The 26,129-nt window shown below is 35.8% G+C and overlaps 1 protein-coding gene across 2 annotated transcripts in view; it reads left to right on the forward strand.

Annotated features, from left to right (window-relative positions):
- Positions 1-3,678: 3,678 nt before the first annotated feature.
- TBC1D2 (TBC1 domain family member 2) overlaps positions 3,679-26,129 on the forward strand; it is a 1,250,316-nt gene continuing 1,227,865 nt past the window's right edge. For both annotated transcript variants that reach the window (XM_044060977.1, XM_044060978.1), the window contains exon 1: positions 3,679-4,014. The gene's annotated coding sequence lies outside the window, so the exon portion shown is untranslated. The remainder of the gene's footprint in view (positions 4,015-26,129) is intronic.

Below are 26,129 nucleotides of genomic sequence, written 5' to 3' on the forward strand. Positions count from 1 at the left end.
AAGCTTCTGTTTGATTTTAGTATCTTCTTGTATTTTCTGAGATTTTTAGCCAAGCACTTGTGCCCATAAATTGCTCTTTTCCTCTTCTACTTTCCTATACCCTCCCCCTCACCTTTATTCTCTTTCTAACCTAACTCTCATACCTTTACTTCTCAGCTCTTCTTGTCACTCTCATTAGCCCTGCTTCACTATCTACTCTAACTCCTACTGACCATTTCCTTACCTGAGTTTTTTCCTACATCCTGTCCTTTTCCATCTGCACTCTGCACTGCCACTTATAGAATAAGTCCACAATCAAACAATAGACTATACTGTTTTTTTATATGTACTCTATGAACACATCAACTTATGACTGAAACTATATGTGTTAATTCATTAATGGTAATCTGCTGTTTCTTACTCTTGTGTATCAAATGTCATGTAAATGTAGATGATCTTTCTCTAAATGCAGGCAAAGTAAATTTTTCCTATATGTTTTTAACTGCATTACATGCAAATATCTCTGTAGGTAATTGTGGAGCTTTTCTCCCCGGGCCTCCACTGAAAATGGGCGCTGTAATGTTCCTGACACATTTTATATATTGTTTGTGCCCTTTTTTTGCTTTATGTAGAATCTGCATCTTGTTTTGTTTTTTTCTGTTACTCAGTCCATTTCTGCTGATTGTTCTACTTATTTTTCACTTGGACTTTTATGATTTAAAATTTTCCCCACTAATCTTTTTTTAAGGTGAGAGGTAACTTCTTCCAAAGTTTTGTAAAACAATGTTTGCATGGCTTATCTTTCTGTTAATATCATTAGATAAACAATGGATGCATGTGTGACAATGTGAGGTATTGCCATCTATGCCAGGAAAAGTAGGACAGTGGATGTGCAACACATGCCAGCACAGCTATCTGGAATTTAGTAAAGAATAATATGCTATTTGAATATCAAATGGATTTGTAAAGCTGGTTGTGTTAAAATGTATCAACGGTGTGCCCTGCTGGGCAGAAAAGAAATGTACATGCATTATTGTAACTGTTTAAATATATATGTTGTAACAGAGGATACTGGAAAAGAAGAGGTTAATCTCAATCTACCGGACTTTGAGAAATAGTAAAAAAATGAAATTACTGGGCCCAAGCCATAAAGATTTTATCTCACAGTTTTAAATGAAGCCAGAGACGCAATGTCTGTAAGAAGTATGGTTTATTAGCTTCTGTAGGAAGAGTGGAATGTGTTTTATGGTTTTATGACTGCCAGGAGCTGCAACAGATCTTAGCAAGGCTTTCTCTGTATGTATTATTGACACCTACAGTGGATATAAAAACTGTACATGCCCGTGATAAAATGCCAGGTTTTTATGATATAAAAAATGAGACCACAATAAATAATTTCAAAACTTTTCCCACTTTTAATGTGACCTATAACCTGTACAATTCAATTGAAAAACAAACAAATCTCTTAGTGGAAAAAAATATAAAAAATAAAAAACATACAATAAGCTGGTTGCATAAGTGTGCACACCCTTAAACTACTACTTTGTTGAAGCACCTTTTGATTTAATTGTACTTGAAAAATAGATAAAAAAAATCTCCCCAAAAGCACAAAATACAGCTTCTATCATCCCGGTCACTACTAGTCCCCCAGCTACTTTATGAAACGTAGCGAGACAGCTTTAAAAAAAGTAACAGAGATCTTCCTTTCTCCGTTGCTTTTTTTAAAGCTGTTGCGCTATGTTAAACTCCTTTAACATAGCGAGACACTTTGTAAAAAGCAACGGAGATCTTGCTTTCTCCGTTGCTTCCACCCACAGCTCTGCTGTACTGCATAAGCTTACGCATGCGCAGTATATCAAAACTGCCGCAGAATACCAGACAGCTGCGGAAGGGCAGCACGGAGGCATTATACAATGCCATTATTTAAGAAAAATAATTTTTTTCTTTCTTAAATAATATCATTGTATAATAGCAATAACCCACTTCTGGGTGTGGGTAATTCTGGATTTACCCACGGTTGTCTTTGTTTGGCCACTCGGGCTTCGCCCTCATGGTCAAACCACACCAAACGTGGGTAAATCCAGCATTACCCACACCCAGGCATGGGTTATTGCTTAAATATGTTGATTACCATCTCATGTCTGTGTTCATTTTGTGTCATTTTGGCTCTCTTTACAACTTTGAGGGCAATTATTTGTTTAGTACATTAATTATGCTAATACAATATGTATCCTTAAAGCACTCTGAAGGTGATAGTGGTATTTTTTTAAATATAATGGAAAGGAAATATGGGAGAAGTGAGTTACCTTGGCACCAGATATTTTAGCATTGTCATTGGATATCAAGATAACTCATCACCAATAGTAAAGAATTAAACCAGAATGTGGTGCAGTTCAGCCTAGGACTCCCCTGCAAACATAGCACCCATTGTTAGACTTGTAACTGATGTGACTACAGCATGCTTTATGATCACTTCTGTTTTGAGAAGCATGGATTTGGGTTACTGTTTGTAGCGTTACTGCTGTTCATAGTATTTTCTTCAATGGTCACTGTCTGAAATAGTAATGTTGTAAAAAGACTGTGAGGTAGTAAGACAGTCAGTGCAGACAGTTTAGAAAGTAATTATAATGGACAATGTCAAAATTACAGCAGCACTTACATATGCAAAGCTCTCTTTAAAGCTATCCATACTTGCTACAATGTTACTTTTGCATGGTGTTGGAGTACAAACTGGATTTCACAGCTATAAATGGACATATGTGGCATTTGGTGCTGAATACTCAATATTGTTCAGAAGGTTGTCTGAATGCACAGCTCTGTGGGACTGGTAACCAGTATGTTGTACAGGGGCTTGTCACAATGATACATGACACACTATCCCAGTTAATCAGGAGGCCCTGCAGTGAAATACAGGCAACTTTCCAGTATTGCTAGACTGACTGTCGTGAACAGGTACTGAGTGGACGTCAGGTCGTGCCACTTGACTCCTAAACCACATTTTGTAAATTCCTGGCCACTACGATGCTACATGTATGTATATATTTAGACAGAAAAGTTTCTCTTACTTCTGTCATGGAAATACCTGTAATGCTGATACATACCTAACTACCTTAAATGATGTACTAAAAGACTGTAATAGGGCATATATCAAAGGGGTCACCTTCACCCTCTTTACTGGTTTCATTAGTTTTTATCTTAAATGCTTAAAACTGGGAAGTTAGTGTCTTTGATTTGGCCAAAATATTGCCCTTTCAGATATTTGTGTGCACCATTGATGTATACCGGGCTACACCCTACAGAAAAAAATGAACGTAGAAAACATATCGTTCCTGCTAAACGTCTGTACTTCTCAAACCCAAGAAGTGCAATGGAAAAACTTCAGCTGTGATTTCAAAAAGAAACTACATCATTAAGGCGTTGGCTACTCTGTGTTGGCTGTGTTCATAGTTCCTTTTGGCAACAAAGACTATTTTTACAAAGCTGGCACTGGATTATCTTCCACTCCTGTGAATGCTGCTTGTCGTGTGGGAAAACACAAAAAAGGACAGTATGAGAAGGCGCAACCCCACCTCAAAGCTACAGCAAGTACTAATCTCGCTTCTCAACTTGTCTTCGAGGGTGCCTATACCGTCAATGGGCGTGGTGACAGTGTCCACTAGCCAATAGGCTATGCCTGCACGTGACGGAGGACACATCCCTGCCCTTCTTCTCAGTAAAGTACTGTCAAGTTCAGGAAGCTCTTTTTGGATTACACTGATTAGTAGTGTTAGGGGGTCGATAGGTACTAGGTTAGTCCCACTGTTCAGTGACATGATGTCATTCGAGACAGGTGAACATCAGCTGAAGATTTTTAGGGTATATTTATAGCAGTCAAGACTCTCTTATGTCCTATTAATGTCCAAATAAGTCGGAGAAGCTGTCACAGTCATTCAGCACAACTCATATGAAGGAGTAGTCAAGGTGGCATTCTGATATATTATCACCTGAGTAGTTTAGTTGGAGCCGGAACAAAAGGCTTTGGAAAAGACTGCAATGGTAAGGTCTGAATAAAATATGGGGTCGCTAAGGTGCAATTGATTTCTGTAACCTAACGGTTTTAACTTTTTAGGTTATTTTTTCTGTTAAGGTGTTTCACTGAGTGACGTTTAAGACATTAAAAACTGGCAGACTGTAGTTTGTCAAGTCGGTATGTGCAAAAATCTTACAAGTAATTGAAAGCTGTATCCTCGCATTTATATCGCTTCTAGAAATCGCATGCCTTAACCAAATTTATTTCTTTATGTCAAGGCAGCCCTAATTGTAGTTTGATCATAACTTTGTTGGGAAGGTTTCTAACATCCCCTCCACGCCCTACAGCTGCATAGTGAATGAACCATTACCTCAGCAATGAAAATCAAAGTGGAAACCCTTCAAAAACTGCTATAACGTAGTCTTGTTGATAGAGCGTTTCCTGTACAATGTGCTGAGAATATTGAGCCAAAAAACATAAACTGAAATATGTGAATCAGACTGTCCAGAATGCCTTGGAACCTCTTAACTACAACGTATACATAACTCTGTAAACAACTTGCTTACTGTCAGGAATATTTTCATGGTTGTACAGCCCAACTCATCTGAAAATAACATGCACATTGTGTTTGGCGGGGTGCTGACACAGGAGAAGTGTGCATTTTTAAAATGGCAGGTGAGTGGGAGGTGCACCACAATTGGAGGTCTGAATGCAGAAGTTAAACGTCTTGCTGCACCCCTGATTGTAAGTAAAAAGTGAAGGCTTGCATCAGTCTGGTCATTTTACTTAGGAGATGTTTGTCTGTCTTTATGATGTAAACCTTTAAAATAAACATTACCAACACATGAAAAAACAAGGGCTAATCTGAATATAAATATTGCAACAGTACCTACTAGAAGCAGATGTGTTATTTTATTACTTTCTTTTGTACCCCTTTCACTGAAATATGAGGTACCTTCATATGCATTTATTTTAGTACCCATTTTATGCACTTCAGTGCTGTGGGGAACCAAGTTTGGAAACGTCATATTGGATTAGCTGATTGTACTGGATAGTAGGATATCCTGTTTTCATATTCATACTTCCATTTTCAAAGTTTTTTAATTTGTTTGATGTTGCCTGTAATTAGCTTCTTAGATGATGTTTAAATATTGTAGGCCATATCTCTTGAGTGTAAATATTGCCTTGTGTCTAACTGATAGATGCATCTTAAAGGATGTAAACTTCCTGTCTGATGTTATAATCTAATATGCTGCCAATATACTGTGTTAATAAACTGCAGAGGCAATGGTTTTCCACACCTGTCACTAGTTCTGGTTTAAAAATCCACTGGTTATTGCATTTCTCACACATTAAGTACATATTGACTAAAATGAGCATTATTTACTTTTTCAGGTAAATACGCACAGATATGGCAAGAGTTTAAAAAGGATATGAGTGACAGAATAAAGTCCTGTTTTTCATCAAAGGGTACTTCTGTGAAATTGTCAAAAGTTAAAAAAAATTAAAAAGTCATCCCTGGGTGTAGTGGGGAGGCTGTCAATAACACCTGGCAGAGTTCTTCACACTGTTCACCTGTGACAGTTGGTGACTTCAAAGCAAAGGGGTGAGGGTTGCAGGAAGCAACTGAATAGGTGGGGCTAACTGGAAAGGGGAGGGGGGCTCAGTTACAGCAGTTTGATGACCTTTTACCTATGATCAGACAGATTTCATTCATTTTCATCTGAAGACTACCTTAATATGCATACATTCATTATAGCTACTTTACTGGCTCTCTCTCTCTCTCTCTCTATATATATATATATATATATATATGTATAAATATATATATTTCTCACATGACTAACTGCAATCTTCAGGGTTAGTCTTAAGTGAATTGGAGCCTTAGTCAAAGGACTCTGAGAGCCACCTGTTGCACACTACTCTCTCCTCTGTACTTTCCCATTGCCCCTCCCCTGTATTTCCCTTATCCTGTCCTCCCACCATCCATTTTTCCTTACTGTTTAGCTTTTCTTCATTCTTTTAACATACCCTAACTAGCCAAAATTCTACTGTAATAAGTCTGGACGATCTAAGTGAACTAAGCCAAGAGTCTGGGAGCCAAAGTAATAGGATTATAAATGTTTGAGGTTCTTCTTAGAGCTTTTTTTTTAACCTCTTTTTAATTTTAATGGCAACCTGGACAAAAAAAAATCACGAGTAAGGAAAGAATTTAAGCCTTATTTTTCTTTCAAAATAAGTTGGGTCAAAAGCTTAATATTCAAAGCTAACAAAACAGTAGTTTCCCCCAAAACATGAGAAAACAAATGCAAAGATATAAAAATCTTATCTGTGAATAGTATCTGCCTTCCTGACTCTCCAAAGATGGATTGTTTCATGCTGTGTACTGCACTGGTGTTTTAGATTAGGGAAAAGGTACAAATGGACAGAGTCCTATATCATATGGATTAAGGTGTGGGAGTAGAAACCAAAGCAGGTGGATAAAACTTGCACAGAAATAATGAGAACATGCACACTCTGCACAGAAGGAATCTGTGCCAAAAACTCTTCCAGAGAATCAAGTACAGTTAGATGGCCACACTACTCAATATGACACTGCCAATGATCGGCTGCTATCATGCACACACTGCCCAGGCTGCCACAGAGAGCCACTTATTGCGTACAGTGCAGATATTTGATTGTGACTGGAAGTAAATAAATTGTGGCCAGCTTGCTATGTTTAGATACACAAGAATTTATCTTTTCAGTTCACTGCTGTGAGAATACAGTGTGCAACCCCACCCCCACCACACACTCGTCTCAACTTGTTATCTCAAGAATCAAGGAGAAAGCCAAAAATAATGATGAACAAATGACCAATATTAGGGACAGCTGTTGCCTGTATATACTTATAAACTTACTAGAATAACAGGCATTGCTTTAGTGTGCATTTTTTTTGATGTCTCTTAACTCTGAAACACAAATCTTTATCATCATTATTTACTGACTGCAATCCTCATTGATTTCTCAGGTAAACCACAAGCTTAACTAGGAACAGACCAGACATATATATATATATATATATATATATATATATATATATATATATATATATGTATCGCATATTAGGGCAGTTAAACAGATGTTTAAGTTTAACAAGTGTTTGTGATCCACAGTTCTCAGGACTGGGGAATATGCCCTTTCCTTGATTTTCTGCAATCTTGGAGTTAGTATATATAATTAGCAGCGGGTGTGGGTGAAGTGGTGGTGGTGGGGGGCTTGCCCCATTGCAAAAAATTATTTGTTTTTGGTTGTTTCTTATTTTTGATATGTTGCATTTGTCAAGGTTATTTCTTTGTGCATGCTTAGTAGTGTGTCAACATTAGCATTTTCATCCTTATAAGGTCTATGCTTTGTAATCCCAGAGTTTATGTATGCATGTGTGTGTGTGTATAATACACACACACACACACACACACAGTTTGTGATCATCAGTTACAGCCACTTAAATGACTATAACTTCATGTGTTTGCATCAAATGAATGAATTGACTATTGCTTTTATATACTTAGAAACATACTATTTATTATTTATTTATTTATTTATTTATTTTACATTTGTTAACCGGGCTAGTCTGACTGGATATATTTCCATTTTCAGCAGAGGCCCGGGGAGAAAAGCTCCACATATGGACATAAGAGATTTATAATGAGTACAAATAACAAGTTACAAATAACAAGTTACAGACTTGTAACACTTCAACCAATGCATCTTGATTACAAAAAGAAGGCAACTGGAAAAACTAAAATACATTCTATTAAACATCAATACAACTTCTAGAACCTGATAAATAATAAGAGAGACCAGGGAAAAGAACTTAAACATTGAAACCTAAAACTAGATTACAAAGAATTACACTACCTAGACTATCTAAATACTATCATCTTTAGCATTATTACATATTGTAGCATGAGAAGAGAAAGTAAAGGGACAGGAGTTAGCAAAAAAAAAGCAGTAGAAGGGCAGTGTAGAGTTGATAAAGATATAAGCTTCCTGGGAATAGGGTCAGAGACACAAGGAATAGGATTTGTGAGGAGAAGGAGGCAAGGTGGTGAAAGGCCAGTTAAGGTAAGAAAAGGGAGAGGAGTGGTAGGTAAGGAATTAACATTTAATCAGGATTTGAACAGGGACACATCCAGTGGCTTTTCAGGTAGATTCTAAGTTTTTGTTTAAACAAAGTAGTAGATGCCATGGAAGTAAGTTCAGTAGGAAGTTGATTCCAGTGTTTACCCAAGGCATTTGAGAAGAGGAGTCACCAGCTAGGTTATTAGATTTTGTCAAGGAAACTAGCAGTTTGTTTGATGAGCGGAGGGAGTTTAGATTAGAATATGTGGTTAAGAGGTTAGAAAGTGCAGGTGTATTTTGACTTTGGTATAGAGCTCTATGGACAACTGTAAGTTGGGAAAGAAGTAGCATGTTAGACAGTTCAAGCCAGTTAAGTTGCTGCAGATTTAAACAGTGATGTGTTCTAAAAGGCTTACCAGTAACAAATCTGGCTATGTTATTGTAGGTGGTTGATAGTTTGTGAAGATTGTTTTTTGAGGTTAGTGTAGATTGGTGAGGCATAGAGAAGAGTAGAGATGAGGTGAGAGTGGGCAAGAGTAGCTTTGGCTGGGAGGTTAAAAAAGTCCTAATTCGATAGAGAGAGACGAGTTTCCTGTTTACATTTTTAATGGTATTATTAATGTGACAGTCAAAGGTAAGGTTGTTGTCTATTGTGACACCTAGCAGTTTGGTAGTGGGGTCAGGTGATATAATGGTTCCATTATTAGATAAGATAGTGAAATCTAGTGCAGGGGATCTATTAGTAGGCTTAAAGAGTAGGAGTTTGTTTTTTTTTTTGTGTTAAGGAGTAGGCAACGTTTTAAGAACCAAGTTTCGACTTTGGAGAATATATCTTGAGTATTAGTTTGGAGTTCAGCAATGGATTTAGCAGAGCAAATTAGTGTGGAGTCGTCAGCGTATTGTATGCATGTAGCCTGGGGAATAGCTGCTTGTAGGTAGTTTATAAAGAGGGAGAAAAGAAGAGGTCTGAGGATAGAGCCTTGGGGGACCCCAAGTGAGATAGGTAGAAGAGATGATAGTTTCTTATCCCAGAGAATGGCTTGTTTCCTATTAGAGAGATAGGAACTGAACCAGTGGACAGCTTTAGGCTCTAAGGAAAGAGATTTGAGAATTTGTATAAGGAGAGAGTGATTAACCATGTCAAAGGCTTTGGATAGGTCGATAAAGAGAGCTGAAGACAGGATGTTATCATTACGATTCTTGTTAATCAGGTCAGTAAAGGAGAGGAGAGCGGTAGTTGTGCTATGAAAAGGCCTAAAGCCATGTTGACAAGTAGTAAGAATGTTGTTTTTTATTAGATGGTTCATTAACTGCTGGTGAACATATTTTTCCATGATCTTAGCGAGTGGGGACAAGAGAGCTATGGGTCTATAGTTGGAGTAATCATAGGAGTTACCTCCTTTGTGTAAGGGTATGATGTGTGAGATTTTCCAGATGTCGGGTATGGTTTCTTCACTTATAGTTCTATTAATGAGAATGGATATGGGATAGGCTATTTCGGAGGCTGCTTTTTGAAGGAATTCAGATGGAAGTTGGTCTGCTGAAGGGGAGCATGGTTTGAGTTTATGGATACATTTCTGTATAAAGGAGGTAGAGATGGGTAGAAGTCTAAAGGTTGGTAGTTTGAGGGATACAAGGTCAGGGATGTTAGTGTTGTCACTAGAGAGATGAGAGGCCAAGGCATTAATAGTGTCAGTAAAGAAAGAGTTGAAAGTATTGGCTATATCAAGGGCATAATTCTTTTCAGACCCAGATGGGGATGGAGTGGAAGTCTGTCCAGGGTGAAGAAGTCTATTTAGGGTTGACCAGAATTTTTGAGGGTTGTTGTGATTAGCTTGCTGGAGGTTACTAAAATAACTCCTTTTATCAGTGAAGATGGCTTTTTTGGTAGTGTTTCTTAGGTGCCTGAAAGTCTGTTGGTCTATAGGAGATTTGCTAGTTTGCCATTTTTTCCATGCTTTATTTCTAAGTAACATTTTTTGTCTAGTGTCATTAGATAGCCAAGGGGCAGGTTTAGATTTAATTCGGATGGAGCGTTTTGGAGCATGGTAATCTAGAATTGTTAGGAATGTGGTGTTAAAGTATTGGACAGCTTCTTCAAGAGGCAGTGTCTTTACTGGGTTCCAGTTACAGGCATTTAGTTCAGTTTTAAATTGAATAGTGTTGAAATGTTTGAGATCGCGTATGGTTCTAAAAATTGGAGTATTGTAAGGGGCATTTTCTGTCTTATAATATAAGTTAAATTGTGATCACTAAAGTCATCAGGTAATGTTCCAGACTTATATTTTAGTAGAGGTTTATTCACGAGAATCCAATCAATAGTACTTTCTTTGTTATTAGGTTTGTTTATCCTAGTAGGGGTGCTTATTGTCTGTGTAAAGCCATGGAGGTTGATATGAGAGGTTGGGTTATTAGTGTTAAAATAGGTCCAGTCTAGATTAAGGTCTCCTAGTATTATGGTTTCTTGTGGGTGGGTGGAGGTGGACCAACTGAGGATATTTTCTAAGGTAGTAATGTTGTTGCCTGGTGGTAGATAAATACAGATTATATAGATAGATTTTTCGGGTTAAGTTGAAGCTTTGAGATAAGAAGTTCAGACTTGCTAATGTCCAGGTTGTCACAGGGTACTAATGTTACATTGAGTTCATTTTGAATAAAGAGCTACTCCTCCACCTTTTTAGTTTTTGGTCGAGTCTTAAGATGTTGTAACCTGGGGAGTGATTTCTTTGTCTGTAGTGAAGGGTTTTAACCAGGTTTCAGTTAAACAGAGAATATCAAAGGAGTGGTGTTCAAGAAGGGAGTGGAGATGGGTGATTTTGTTATTTATACTTTGTATGTTAAGATGCCCTATGAGTAGGGTATTAGTGTTGGAGTTTGGTATCAGTGAGGAAGAGTTTAGTGTGGTTGGGATAATGTCTGATGAGGTAGGAAAGGCCCTGGGTTTGGGTGAATGTCCCCATCTGCCAAGGTAGAGTGGGTAAATTCAAGGTGAGCTTTGTTAGACAAGTTCAGGAAGTATTTTAGTTTCTTAAGCATGAGATTTTGAACTTTAATATGAGATAGCCTGTGATATTTAGCTAGGAGGAAGCTGGGGGTAGAAGTTATATTTAAGTGTGTAAAGTTTAGGCTATTGAAATCTGAGGCTGTATGTTTGGGAGTGTGGTGAAAGTGGTAATTGAGGCATGATTCATAACAGGTTAGGAAGTAGGGTAGTGTGAGAGCAAGCAAAATAATCAATAGAAGTATTTGTTTTGTCCGTGCAGTTTTGTTACAGAGTTTTAGAAGAAGTGTTGAAAGCTTTGCAGGACATGTTTATCTGTGGAGAAAGGAGTTAACTAAGGAGTTAGGTCAGATTATAGAATTAGTAAGAGAAGCTAGAAGGAAGGGTTAAAGTAAGTATTTGTCTGTGTGTGGGAGGGTGGAGATAGGGGAGGTAATGGAGGAGGGTGTGTTTGGGAGGGAGGTACAAACTAGAGTAGGAGTTTTGGATAGGTGTAGTCAAAGGGGGGGTGTGGTATGTGAGGTATAAGGCTGAGGGCCCGTGGGGTGGGTGGGATAAGGGGGTAGGGAGGGGAGCGAAGCGGGGCAGAAATAGCTAGAGGGGAGAGCAAGTCAATCAGTTTAGTAAGCTGAAACGTTACTGTTTCCTTACTAGGATACTATGATAATAGGCTTTGCATTGGCATACTTTTCTTTTTTTGACGCAATTAAATCTGAAACTCAAATTTATCTGTTTGTTTATTTATTTATTTATTTATTATATTTTTACATTTGTTGACCGGGATAGTCCATCTGGGTGTGAGCCCATTTTCAGCGGAAGCGCGGGGAGAAAAGCTCCAATAAAAGGAGAACAACATTGACAGGTACAGTGTCGGTTTTACATAGAATTTAACAGAAATATCTAGAGACAATAAAGAAAGTACCATATACTATAGGTACTTTAGTGAAAAGGAGAAAGTTATTACAATATAGTAAAGTGATATATATATATATATATATATATTTTGAGGGCAGAGGTCCATCTTTATTTGATCATTTGAGTATACTTTAATATGTGCACATATGTATACCCTTACAAAAAAAAACAAAATTATCAAATTATAATCTTATTGTAGGTAGCTGATAGGTGGTAACAAGTGGGAGTGGGGTATACATGGAGACTATAAAATTTAGGGGATGAAATTTGATGTGGGCTTATGTGGTATTAGCCTGGCTTGGTGCAGGAGCAGAGCCAGTTGTTAGTGAGGTGGTCTTTGAGCAGAGTTTTGAATTGGTGTAGGTTGGTAGCATTTAGGATGTGTTGAGGAATTGAGTTCCAAAGTTTAGAAATGTGGTGGGAGTAGAGGGTGTCCGTGGCTTTGTTGTTGCTTTTGGATACTTGTGTTTTGTGTGCGGATCGGAGTTGCCAAGTGTTGGTATATGGTTGGAGTAATTGTTGAAGGGTTGGGGTTCTGTTTGGCTGGTATATTAGTTGGTGAGTAAAGACAAGTTGGGTATAGGTTAGTTGTTGTGGGAATTCTAGCCAATTTATTTGTTGTAGGGCAGAGCAGTGGTGTGACCTATATGGGGAGCTAGTGACGAACTTGGCTATTTATTGTAGGCTGATTCAAGTTTAGTAAGGTCAGTTTTGTTAAGGTTTGTAAAGATGGGAGAAGCATAGAAAACAGTAGATAAGAGATGAGTCCTAGCGATGCTTAGTCTAGAATGGCTAGTTAGGAAACGATTATTTTGGTAAAGACAGCCTAGTTTGATGTGTTTTTTTTTTAATGGTTTGAGAGATGTGTAGGTCGAATTTTAATTTGCTATCAATTGTGACACCTAGTAATTTGGTATGTGAGCTGGTATTTATGATTGTGTTTTTGGAGGAGTGGATTTGAAAAATGGCTGAGGGATTGGGTGTTTTGGTGGGGAGAAAGACCTTGAGTTTGATCTTGTTTGGGTTCAGTATGAGGTTAGTGTTAATTAGCCAGGATTCTACTTTTAGGAAGGATTGTTGTGTTATAGCCTGTATTTGTATCAGAGAGGGGGCGGAGCATATCAAGGTAGAGTCATCTGCATATTGGATGACAGAGGCGAGAGATGTGGATTTATGGAGTTGATTTGTGAAGATGGTAAAAAGTAGGGGGCCTAATATGGAGCCTTGTGGAACTCCTATGTTAACAGGGAGCAAAGATGATAGCTCCTGTTGTCATCTAACAGCCTGTTGGCGTTTGCTTAGATAGCTGTGGAACCAAGCTAGGGAAGAGTGACTGAGATGTAATGTGGCCAGTCTGACTTATGTTTATGGTGTGAAAACTGTGTTGAATGCCTTTGAGAGGTCTAGAAAGATGGATGAGACATACTTATTCTGATTTCTGTGTTCATTTATTGTGTTAGTAAAACTGAGGAGGGCAGTTGTGGTGCTGTGGTGGGAGCGAAAACCATGTTGTGTGTTTGATAGGAGGTTATTGGAGAGAAGGTTGTTTAGAAGCTGGGAGTGAATACATTTTTCTAGTATTTTGGAGAGAGGTGAAAGAATGGCAATGGGCCTGTAATTAGTAAGCTCGGTAGAGTTGCCACCTTTATGCATTGGGGTGATATAGGAGACTTTCCAGATTAGTGACACCTAGTTCTCAGAGATAGAGCGGTTGATGAGGATAGAAGTGGGATAGGCTATGACTTCAGAGGCAGCTCTGAGGAATTCTGATGAGAGGTTGCCAGCAGCTAGTCTGGTGCGCTTGAGCGTACTGAGTAGTTTTTTTATGGTATGGGTCGGTACGCAGTTAAAGGAGAAGGAGTGTACACCCTCATTGTTGGCTACGGGGATTGTAGTAGTGATGTTTTGGTCATAGTCAATAAATGAGTGAATTGTGTTTATGAAAAAGGAATTGAATTGTGTTGCAATGTTATCATTTGATGGGGGTGTGGTAGGATTGGGGGTGAACGTACTACCAGGTTGCAGGAGTTTGTTTATAGTGACCCAGAATTTTTTGGAGTTGTTTTTGTTTCTTTGTTATGCAGTGTTGTAGTAGGAATAAAGCCAAATCCCAGGTGAAAGCTGACAAAAAGCCTAAGTTGTTTGAAAAGTAGAAGGTTGTCATTGTTTTTGTTAGCCAGTGTTCTCATGCCTTGTCCCTTTCTTTTAATAGGTCTTTGATGTTGTTTCTAAGCCATGGTGTGCGGTGATGTTTTATTCTAGCTATTCTGCAGGGGGCCAGGCTGCTTAGGATGTTGAGGAAGGTGGTGTTAAAGTGTTGAACAGCGTCATCTAGTGGTAGTATTTTGAGGGGAGAACCAGTTAATTTGTTGGAAGAGGGAGTTGAAAATGTGGTTATTAAATTTTTTCTTGTTGCGGATTAGTCTATAGACTACATGTCTAGGTGGACTAAGAATGTTTCTGATTGGGTATGTGGTCACTTATGGTACTGGGAGAGGCATCCTGCTAGAAGGGGTGTGTTATTTTTATTAGTGAGAGTCCAATCCAGGATGGATTGCCTGTTGGAGGTTTTGTCTATTCTTGTTGGGTTTTGTATGAGCTCGGAGAAACCTTATAGGTTTATGAAATTGGATAGATTATTATAGTTGTCATTATTATTTGCTGAGTGCAATCCTCACTGATTTGCCATGAAAAAAATGAAAAGAACATTAAAATATGACAAAAAATGAGAGGCAGTTTGCAAAATCCAGGACAGTTGAGAACATCTACATCACCCCTCCCCAACATTTTATATAAGACACACACACACACACACACACACACACACACACACACACACACACACACACACACACACACACACACACCAACACATACTCTTAAATGAAGTACTTGCCTTCCCTCATGCTGCTAGTTATAGAATGCAGACTTCCTGTACAAATATATATAAAAGTTCCTGTGCTTGTGGGTCTGCACTTATACATTGATGCCCTTCTTATTTTACTTGTAGTCAGGCTACCTTCATCACCTGAGGCAGTCTGAGCCAATAAGAAGCTTTCATCACTGCTTCATGCAGCAGCCCAGAGAAACTCTAATCGGGTGATGTTTTGGATAACATTTTATTATTAATGAGCCTTAGGGAATGATAAGCTTGTTTATATTTATTGTTATCACAAATGCATCATTACAGTTGATTATAATTTTGAAAACTGGTGCCAAAGCATGAGTCAGTGTCAGGAAGTCCTAAACCTCCATTATTTGTTGTCCAGGTATAATGACTAAAAGATATTCTCAGCTTATTTTGGTACAAAAATAAAGGATATAAGTAATTTATTTAACTGTTAAATATGTGTTTTATTCAGCATTGAAGAGGTAGTTGTAATTATACATACATACACACACACACACATACACACATATGCGTGTGTATATATGTGTGTGTGTATGTGTATATATATATATATATATATATATATATATATATATATATATATATATATATAATATATATGGGTCTACTTGATATGGCCGAAATTTCAAAATGTCGACTTTGTTATGACCGAGACCATATGATCGCCATTTGAAATCTCGACCATTCAAGTAAAACACAAAACACAAAACACATACACACATACACAAAATTACCTTAATGCTGCTAGCAGGGGAGCTTCACCTCCCTGCACCCCCAGTGGGGGCTCTTCCCCGCACACCCCCCATAACTTTAATATACCAACTCCGAGATCGCATTACAGTGCGGAAATCATTCCATTCCGCACTGTAGCGTGATGCTGGTTCCCCATGATCAACATTTCAAATGTCGATCATATGGTCTCGGCCATATGGATGTTGACATTTTGAAATGTCGACCATTAGAAGGGGACTTATATTATATATATATATATATATATATATATATATATATATATATATATATAAAATATAAGATTTAAGCCAATTAAGTCATGTTAATCAATTTAACCTGTCCTGAAATATAAAAATGTCTCATAACAATTGAGAGTTACCTCTGTAATGGTTGTGATATTCTCCTAATTGGTTTGCTGTATCTGTTTTAAGTTTTTAACATGATACCTACACAGTTTAATCTATTGCAATCCCAGTTATATTTATATATGTTTAAAATATTGTTCTATGTTTTTATTTGTTAATATTGTTTTTATTATTGTCTAAATATTTTTCAAAATTTTGTATTATTATTATTATTAATGTTTAAATATTTTTCAAAATTTTGTATTTTTTTGATGCATTCGTGCTATTTGTTTTATCATTACATGTATTTCAGTATTTGTTCAATTCTTAATGTGTCATGCAAATGTATTGCAGATGGAAGTTATGTCAACGAGCCTTAACACATCTTCTGCAAACTATAAACCTGTAGGTTATCATAATTTATTTTAATTGTTTTTAATTCTTGTCTAACAGAGTTTGCCAACAGTCCATTGGTAGTGAAAGGAGACAATTGCGTTTGGTTCCTTTTTGTTATTTTTATTGGTTGTGATACATACCTCATTTGACACAAATTGTTATATAATTATTTTATTAAATTTATGTATGAAACTGGTAAGCCAAATGAAACAACTTTTAAGTATTGCCAATGTAAATAGTCCAAAGCTTTCTCAATGTCTACACTAATAACCGATAAACATAGATTAGACATACTAGCATGGTTACTTAACTTATTTTAATATTATCTTGTATTTGTCTACTAATTACGAATCCTGTTTGGTCATTATTTATCAAATAAGTTAGTATTACTTTTAATACTTTTTAAACAAATTACTATTCTGAGGAAGTATTTTCTACATTTCCACAATTATATCATCAGTTTCCAGGCTTTATCATGTTTATATGCTCATTTGCATTATTGTTGTCTTGTATTTTATTCAAACACAGATAAATAGTTGTCAAAAAGTACCAATAGCCAAAAGAAAGGCAGCTGGAGGAGAATCGGACAGCATTTATGTATCTGTTAATTCGTGCTGTTACAGGTTTTGCCTAGTGGATTAAAGTTGGATTTTTTACCATTTACTGCCTGATTCCACTTCAGTTGCCTTTCTTTTGGTCTTGTATTTTATTAAAATCTTTATCCAGTTATTTCAATTTATTATGCTACCAAGACATACTTTTACCACATAGGAATACTATAAGCGAATCTAATAAAATTGTGTTAATTTTCCGCACCATTATTTTTGAGAGGTGTTTTTTAATTTTCTTTATCAGTTAACCAAATACGTGTATGAAAAAGCTCTGTTAATTATTAATTTGTGTGATTAACTATCAATTTAAAATACTATTATAATCAGATAAAGGATGTGAGATAACTTTGACAGAATCAATTGTAGAACGATAGAACGATTATATATATATATATATATATATATATATATATATATATATATATATATATATATAATTATATAAAATTAGTGTGAAAGACCTAAGAATAGTATGTAAAAATAAAGAAGTTATGTAAAATTTATTTTTCAGTTTGGCAAATAATTCAAATTCTGAGTACTTTAACAGAGGCTGAGAATCTAGGCTGTCTGTTTGCACTTGTATAAGAAAAAAAAAAAGAAAATACAAGTAAAGTCACTTTCTAAAACCCAGGCTACCATTTAAACTATCTGATAATATATCTAGTCATTTTTACTTTGCTTCAAGATCTGTTATTCAGTACATTGCTCCATTTCCTTGTATCTAGTACATGTTAGCTGGTTTGATCAGTCTGTTCTGATGCTCAGCTTCTACTTTTGCAAACATTCATCTGATTTCAGTTTACAAATATGTACTCTTAGACACAGTTGCCTTATTTTCCACAGTATAATAGCCCTCCTTAAATCTTTTAACATAACTTATTAAATTTGAGTAATCATTAAATAAGTATTTCTTTGCATCTTTATAATAGATGTCACTCTTGTAGAAATATTAAATCTGACTTATTGCTTCTATTTTGCTAATCCTAGTCCATTCATGTTTAACATTATAGCTGTCAATGTTGGCATTACATTTCTAGAATGAGTTTCTTGTTTTCAATGAAACACTGTCAATGGTACACTGTGCATGAAATGTATAGTTCAAGCTCATATATTTTTGAATTATAAAAAATGTTTACATTAATATGATGAATGGCACACCATTAGACAATATAAATCATTGAATGTGAAACAAAATCATTATGCTGCACATGGAATCGCATATTTAGGTTAATAAATTAGTACTAGACCAACTGCCGTTGTGAGAGATTTTAAGCCTAGGCAATTACCCTCTATAAGAATCAAACCCAGCTCCTTGTGCCTGTAAGGTAAATACCTCAACCATTATGTCAACCACCATATTTTCCTAACTGTTTTATTTTATTAAAATAAACATTCAGCAACAGAATTTTTTAAACAGTTCTATTACTAGTTAAATACTTTGCAGATATATATTACTTACTTAAAGACTTTTCTATTTTTGTCTTACAGAATCCAGTTGCATGTTACAGTGATCATATATTTGCTCAGCTGTACTTAAAGTTCCTAGCCCATACACCTTTCTACTTATTTTTTTCTGTCATCCTTCTCTGCCAGCACCCTCTGGCACCAGAGCTGCTAATCAAACTCTGATCACTTCAGCACTAGTCAGGGCTTTAGCCCTCTACACCACCAGATTAGTTTGTTTCGTATAGAATTTGTATAAAACAAAATCATGTACCCGTTTGTGTTAGCACACCCTGCCAGCTGCTTAAAGATGTGACACATTAGCTGATTTCACTGGCACGTAAGGATAAATTCTTCTCTCTGACTCTCCTAACCCAAGTTTAAATAAATTGATTTAGGCCATTCAAATGCTAAGACAAATACGATGGCGCTAAGCAATCTCTTTCGAACTCTTAGAAGTTGTTATGGGTTGATGTTGGACTGGCAAACCAACTGACAAACAATAGTCTTGAGCTTGGTGTTTAAAAAACAAACCGTGATGAAAAGATATAACTTTGAACAAGCAAATAAGCACTGAGGTTCACCATCATGTTAACAACAGAACTGAGTCAGTCAGTCAAAACTAGGAATTAAGGACATGCAAACAAAAAGGGATTGCCTCAGAAAAGCTGAATATAAACAGGCATGAAGGTGGTGAGGAAGGACATCGGCCATACATAAAAACTGCCATAACAGAAGCAAAAGCCTTTTTGTGACACAGCCATACAGATTAATAGAGCAGGGAAAAATAAATGAGGTAGCCTCAAAAGGTAAGGGAAAATAAACATTTAGGGAATATAAGGAAAACACCGAACGATAAGGACAGCAAAAAAGGTTAGAGAGGCATCCAGAAAATCAACTCCCAAAGTGCAGAAAACATGTCCCGTTCAAACAGGAAATCAGATAAATATAAATAAGAGCGCAAAGAAATACAGCAGAGACCATGAAGCTTTTGAGTCTATGAGATAGTGAGCAGAAAAAGGATTATGAAAAAATCAGAACTACTAAATTAAGGTTTCTGGCTGGATGACTGCTGACTACATCAGTGACACTTGTTTGGTAGAGAATAGTTAACCAAACAGATAATTCAGTCATCATAAAATAAACGTACTCCCATGTACAGATGATGCTAGGTTTACGCTAGTAATGCAGTGGAGACCTGCTGCACCGAGAGTATGTCCTCCTCTAGGGTGTTGTAATTTTTCTCTTACAGAGGGAAAAATGTTTAATGAACTACCCACCTGATCTGTTGACTTCAAGTCAACAGGCAGTGCTGACATGGTTTATGCAAGTCTGCTATGGCCCTAAATTAATATTTTTGCTCCATAATCAAAAAGAAGGCTGGAAATGTTTAATACCCAGTTGGGGAAGTACCATGGATAAGGGTGGGTGATCCCATTTTTTAAAGGGGAGAGCCTGCATACTGAAATTCCAAAGACTATACCTGTGATCAAAATGGAGGGGTACTAGTAAATGGAATCTTGCTCAGAAGAAGGTATTGTTACCACACCACAGTAGAGGAGGGTGTCACTCCTGGGTTGGTACTTTTCAATGCATACTCAAGGGGCCATGTATATGGTCTAGAAGGAAATGTCTATACTGTTTGTGATGATACAAAGATGAGAAACAGTGCTTACACAAAAGGCACAGTGGGGCAGAAGACATGAAAAGTGGCTTAGTAAGATTAGAGGAACAGTCTATGACATAACTTAAATTCAATGCAAATGAATGTACATAGGAAGCAACTGGACAGAAAGCAGTAGCAACAACAAAGATGAGCTATGATAACCTTTGATAATCTAAAAGTAAGCAGCAATCTAAAAATATAGTAATCGGAAGCAGGGCAGTAGTATGATGTCAGAAGAATACTAGGATGAAGCTGTTTCATCAGGAGAAAGCCAGATGTTGTCAGTCATCTTTTTAGGGTAATCGGTAAGTACCTAATGTAAGAATGATGTGTGCAGTTTTGTGAAACCCCCCCCCCCATTCCCAGACAGGACAGAATGTTCATAAGAGCAGCAAAAATTATGCCAGTCTTCACAAGAAGGCATGGAAGAAGAGATTACTACAGCTAAAAACAAATGTAAATTATTAAAAAAAAGAGAGAGACAGTGGGCTATAACATAAAGTTCTTCAAGGCCAGATAGGGACTTCAGATGAGGGGAAGGAGTAGCATACAGCAGATGAACATTCTGAGCAAATCAGAATGATGTGTAGTTAGTGGGGTATAGGGCTAACCTTATGGCTATCATTAAAACTTCTTTATACAATTATATTAAAGCATTAAACATATAAGAAATGTGACCATTTCATTTAACTAAATTCTGAATCAGTAGGTTCCATCCGCAACCTCCCTTTCCCCCCATTTTTTTTCAGTCTGATTAGGAACTCCTAAACAAACTACCTGTATTTCTACTCCTATTTGCTACTAATATATATATATATATATATATATATATATATATATATATGCATGTATACAGATAGTGTTTCATTAGAAAATTGTAATGAAATGCTAGTAATGACTAGAGATTACACTTAAAATTCACTGATGAAATTCCTGGATTTTATCTCATAAAAGTGCAATATGTTATTTTTCAAGAACTATAAGTCCTTGTCCCTGCCAATGTAGTATCATATGCCTCCCTCATAATGTAGTTGTTTATCACATGATCTTCTTTTTTGCTTATGAAATAACAACGCATACAGTGATTGTCAGTATAAGTAATTTATGAACAATGTTATTTTAAACCCTCATAGTCATGCACATACAGTTTTGTAATTGATGTTAATATTTGAAAGAAAAAATGTAATACTAGTAAAATTCTCATCTGTGATTTGCTGAAATTTACTTACTCGAATAAATAAAAATGCTTTCTGTTTTTCAAACAGACCCGGCTATTTTCTGTCTTCTTTTTCATTCCTTATTGCAACTTTTACTTCTCCTAGCCCTTCTTCTTTAACAACATCTGTCCCCTTCTAGAAGTTCAAATGGACAGAGATCAGTAATTATCTAATTAAGATTCTTATAAGCATTAAATTTGTTAATTAAAAACCTTAGAATCTTGTAAGCAACTAAATATCGTTGTGTGAATGTAATAGGCCAGTCCGTCTGCTGAACAGAATATCTTTTCTGTTATTGAAAATAATTTTTACATGGCCTGTCTTATATAATATTTTAAACCTGTCATATTTATCGTCCAGTGTAATAGCAAATATTCCAAATTTTTTCAGAATTTTATCACATATCTGTAACATTTATTTTGAAAGAATTATTAGAACATTTAACCACAGAAAATATATGTATTTAGTGTGACTTATGTATGTCATGTACAGCATTATCATTGTTATTTAGTCTATTTCCTAAACTAAATACTTATCATTGGAAAACATTTGAAATAATTCTTAAATACAGTATTATTATATATGTAAGAATATATGCTATTTGGTGTTTGATCCTATCATAATCAAATATTTTAAACTGAAAATCACTCCATTTACCGGTTGGTAATTACACACTGTCTACTCGTTTTCACACGTACATGCTTAAAAAACACATTCATTCGAATACTATTAAGCAATATGAAACCCATGACAATTTAGATGTGAAAGTAAGATGTTCTGTAGATCTGCATCACAAATCAGGTTCTTTAAATACTCCTTTTTGCAGGCACGTTTAGTAAAGTGAACCGTTTCTTTCATCTATAGAGTGACAATTATTGCTAATAATAGTACCATTTATTAAATTTCATTCAATAATTACCAATAGTAGTTCATATTTTGTAGTAAGAAAATAAATAAGTATCTCTTGGTGGTAAATAATAATAAGCTTACAACTGTTACTTGCATTACATTTTACAGTGTGAATCTAAGTATAGATATTACAAATCCAGATTCTCATACTTACAACCCTGCAAGATAGACATGTTTATATTATCTCCCTATTCAGTATCTAGTGAAATGAAATTGATGCTGACCAGCTTGTTATCTGGTCTCTCTTTTCACATATTTGGATATTTTTTTAGCTCTGTTATATTGTCATGTACTCCCAAAACTTTTATTTTAAACTTAATGCCTCTCCCCACTTCAGCAACAAGAATTATCCTGTAATCATTCTAGAACCCCAGTGTATATGTTTAGCAATTTCCACCTTACAGAAACTCCTGGGAATAATAAGGCAACCAGTTTATGGAATACAGCATCCCATGTTACAAAAGCCTTCAAGAGGGGAAGACATACAACCCCAGATTGCATTCAGCATCAAACAAGAGAACATGTAGTAAGAATATTTAACTTTAAACTGCAGGATGCCGTTATACCTAAGAACCCACGACTCCACATACTGGGCTCATTTAAATACTAATAAATAATCAGTCACATTGGAAATGACAAATTTACATAGCTAAATTGTAAATATTTCCATGTATCACTAAAAAGCCAGCATATGCACCTACATAACAAGCTGTGTCATGCAAACATGAAACTCTACCCTTCATTTTTCTGTGTTTCGCAGTAATATATTCAAGTTCACTTCCAGTTGGGGCATTACCTAGAAAGCATACTTAAATCCAATAGTTCTAAAACTGTATTTATTTCACAGACCAGTGACTGTGGTCAGTGAATGCTTTCATTCTAGGAAACTTGAGAAACATTTTTACACATCTACAAATATCTTTAAATATCTTCCTGTAATTTTAATACCACTTCCAAGTGGGCTTATAGTGGTGGAGAAACGCTGTTACAGTCTTCTTTGTAGGCCTAAGGTATGTAGTTGAACATTATGATTATTTGTTTAGTTTGAAATATTTAATTTTGTACAAACTTTAAAGCATATTATTTAGAAAAACGTACTTCTAAGATTATCTCCAGAGATCACTGCCACATCAGAACTGAGTACTGAGCAGTAGGGTTGACCTCCAAGATGCATACAATTCTCAATAACGTAGAAAATTGCTGAAGCCACTGGGATGCACAGATGTGGAAATGTAACCGTTTAAGTCTTATAAAGTTTCCCTTTGGCTTCAGCAATGTAGTTTCCGTTAAAATTGTAGCCTCATGTTTTTTACTTTTGAATATTAACAAATTTAATGACAACCAAAATGTGCATAGATATGTTATGTTTTAAAGCTATAAAATTATAAAATCAATTTCTAAACCACATTATTATACTTATGAAAAACTAATGTTAATATAATGAATAATATACTCGCTTATTTTATAACTGAGAACTCCGTTAATCAAATTCACAAATTATCGAAATAGGGTGTTAGAAACTATTTTCAACAGAATGTTTTACCGTTTCCTTCATTAAAGGAGGCATATTCATTTAAGGAGGCATATGAACAATTGCTGCATATGTTTTAAGAAACCCTTCATTACTTGTAGCCCTTTCTATCTGTCTGTCTGAAACTTTAGTTGTCTTTTGTTTTCTTTGGTGGGACAGAAGTCTTCTATCTGTTTTAGCTGTGTTTTATGAAGTGTAATTCCAGTCCATATATTCACAGTTAATAATTATACTGTTATGCACACAAGATGTATATTCCTCTGATGTGTTAAGGATCTTTTGTTCATTTGTTAGCAATATCTTTAGTCTTGTATGGTAAAGTATGTGAGTTTTAATTTTATTCTAAGTCCGTTTTTAGTGAGGGCCAACAAACGTTCATTATTCCTGATCTTGGTGGAAGAGTCATTATCAAACCTAATGCTGTTATTACGGATTTTTGGCAGGAGGCATTAACCAAGCAGTTAATAAAATCAGTTCTTTATTAAGATGAGTTTAATTCTACATACAACTGTAGATTTTTATTTAATTTTTTATTTAACAACTGTAGATTTTGAAGGAGATCTGAACTTCATAATTCATCTTTGTGTCCTTTCTGTTCCAAAGGAAGTCCCTGCTATAAATTCAGAGTTTTAGGAAGCCAAGTGTTTAGAGAGGTCATGATATTTCTTCACTATTCATTTCTTTCATATATTCCTTAAATTCTTAAGTTCTATCTCGTTGCTGTGTTTCCCAGAGCAGGTAATTTGTCCATTACCCATGAATTTTGTTTCAGAAGAAGTGCAGCTTGTGAGGCTTCCTTTCTTTACTTGCCATCAGCCATAGTAACAGAACTCTAGTTATCCTTCACCACTCTGTTGCTCTGTCTTGTGTGTGTGTGTGTTTTTTAAGATCTATTTGTGTAATGCAGTCTCCTTATATGGAGTCTATTTTGATGTGAACGTGGTCTATTTTTATAGAGAGTTCCTTTAAGGAAGCAATAATGTGCTGAAGGTCTTCTCTGATAGACACTTCATGCTGAGAAGATGGGAGTACATTCAGTTTTATTTTGACTCAAATTGACTGATTACAGAAGAGATAATAAGATGTTTCAGAGACATCAGTTTCCAATTGTCCTACAGAATGTGCAGCAGAAGATATTTAAACGTGTGTACTTCATTGTTTTACCCAAGTAATTTCCTGTCAGATTTAATTTCAATCTTCAGAGCATCTTAAGGGCGATGCTAACATTTTCTTTCGGATTCAGTTTCTATCTGCAGAGCATCTTAGGGCTTTTCCTACATATTATTTATTTATTTATTTCTCTCACCATGGTAGAGAATTGATCACAAAAAAACAGTTTCAGTCTCAACCCAGGAAAGCATTAACGTTTGATAACTACAGAGCTATATTACAAGAGGTAGCATATATATAATAAACAGTTGTTCAGAATATACAGGAATTACATACACTAAGTAAGATAAACGTACATGTACGCAGTTTCTGTAGAGTCATAGAGAGAGGTGAGCAGGCTTATAAGAATATCCTTTAGCAGAGGCTTTTATAGATGGCTGAGATTACTTACTATGCAGACCTAAGTGCTTTAGCAGTTCATTAGTATTACAAGAATTTTAAGTACAGATTGGTAAATGCAGGGTGAATAGGGAATGTATCAGTAAATAGGAGTTTATTACTTTTATTAGGTTATGTGATTTGAGATGTTACAGTGGAATTTTACCATTTTGTGGAGGTGCATTTTTAGTTGAGAATGGAATTTTGGGTAAGAGGATATGTGACACTAAGACTGGCAGTCTAGGATGTGCTGATGGCAGTCTAGGATGTGCTGATGTAGAGAACTTAATCAGTATTTGTCACTTAGTATTTATATTTCTGTTAATATTTTCATAACTGAGAGCCCTACATGTTATTGTTAATATTTTCATAAAGGAGAGCTCTACATGTTATTTAGCAGTATGGTATGATATGTCGTGGTGGGAGATGGGTAAGTACGTTATCAGTGTCTACATATATGACACTATACCTGAGATATTGGTAGTTGTTTGTTAGTAATTATAAAAATAAACAATATTTCCATACCTATGTAATATTTAAAAAAGTTACTTAAATTGTTGCATGACATCAGGTGAAGCCTTAGTTTTCTTCAACATCTGTTTTTTGTTAATTGCATATTTGAGAGGCATTAAGTGTTATGCTTAATTGTACAATTAGCAATATAAATATGTTTTCATATTTCTATAAATATCTCAGAAACATGCACTCAGGAATTTCTTGCTGCCATGTGAAAGCTTATGTCTGGTTACAAAACTGTTCTAACAATCTATGTCTAGGTTGTACAGTTTCCAACATATGAGAATTTGTGAATGT

This window comes from Protopterus annectens, chromosome 2.part0 (assembly GCF_019279795.1).
Source record: "Protopterus annectens isolate FY-2018-M chromosome 2.part0, PAN1.0, whole genome shotgun sequence".
Taxonomy (NCBI): domain Eukaryota; kingdom Metazoa; phylum Chordata; order Ceratodontiformes; family Protopteridae; genus Protopterus; species Protopterus annectens.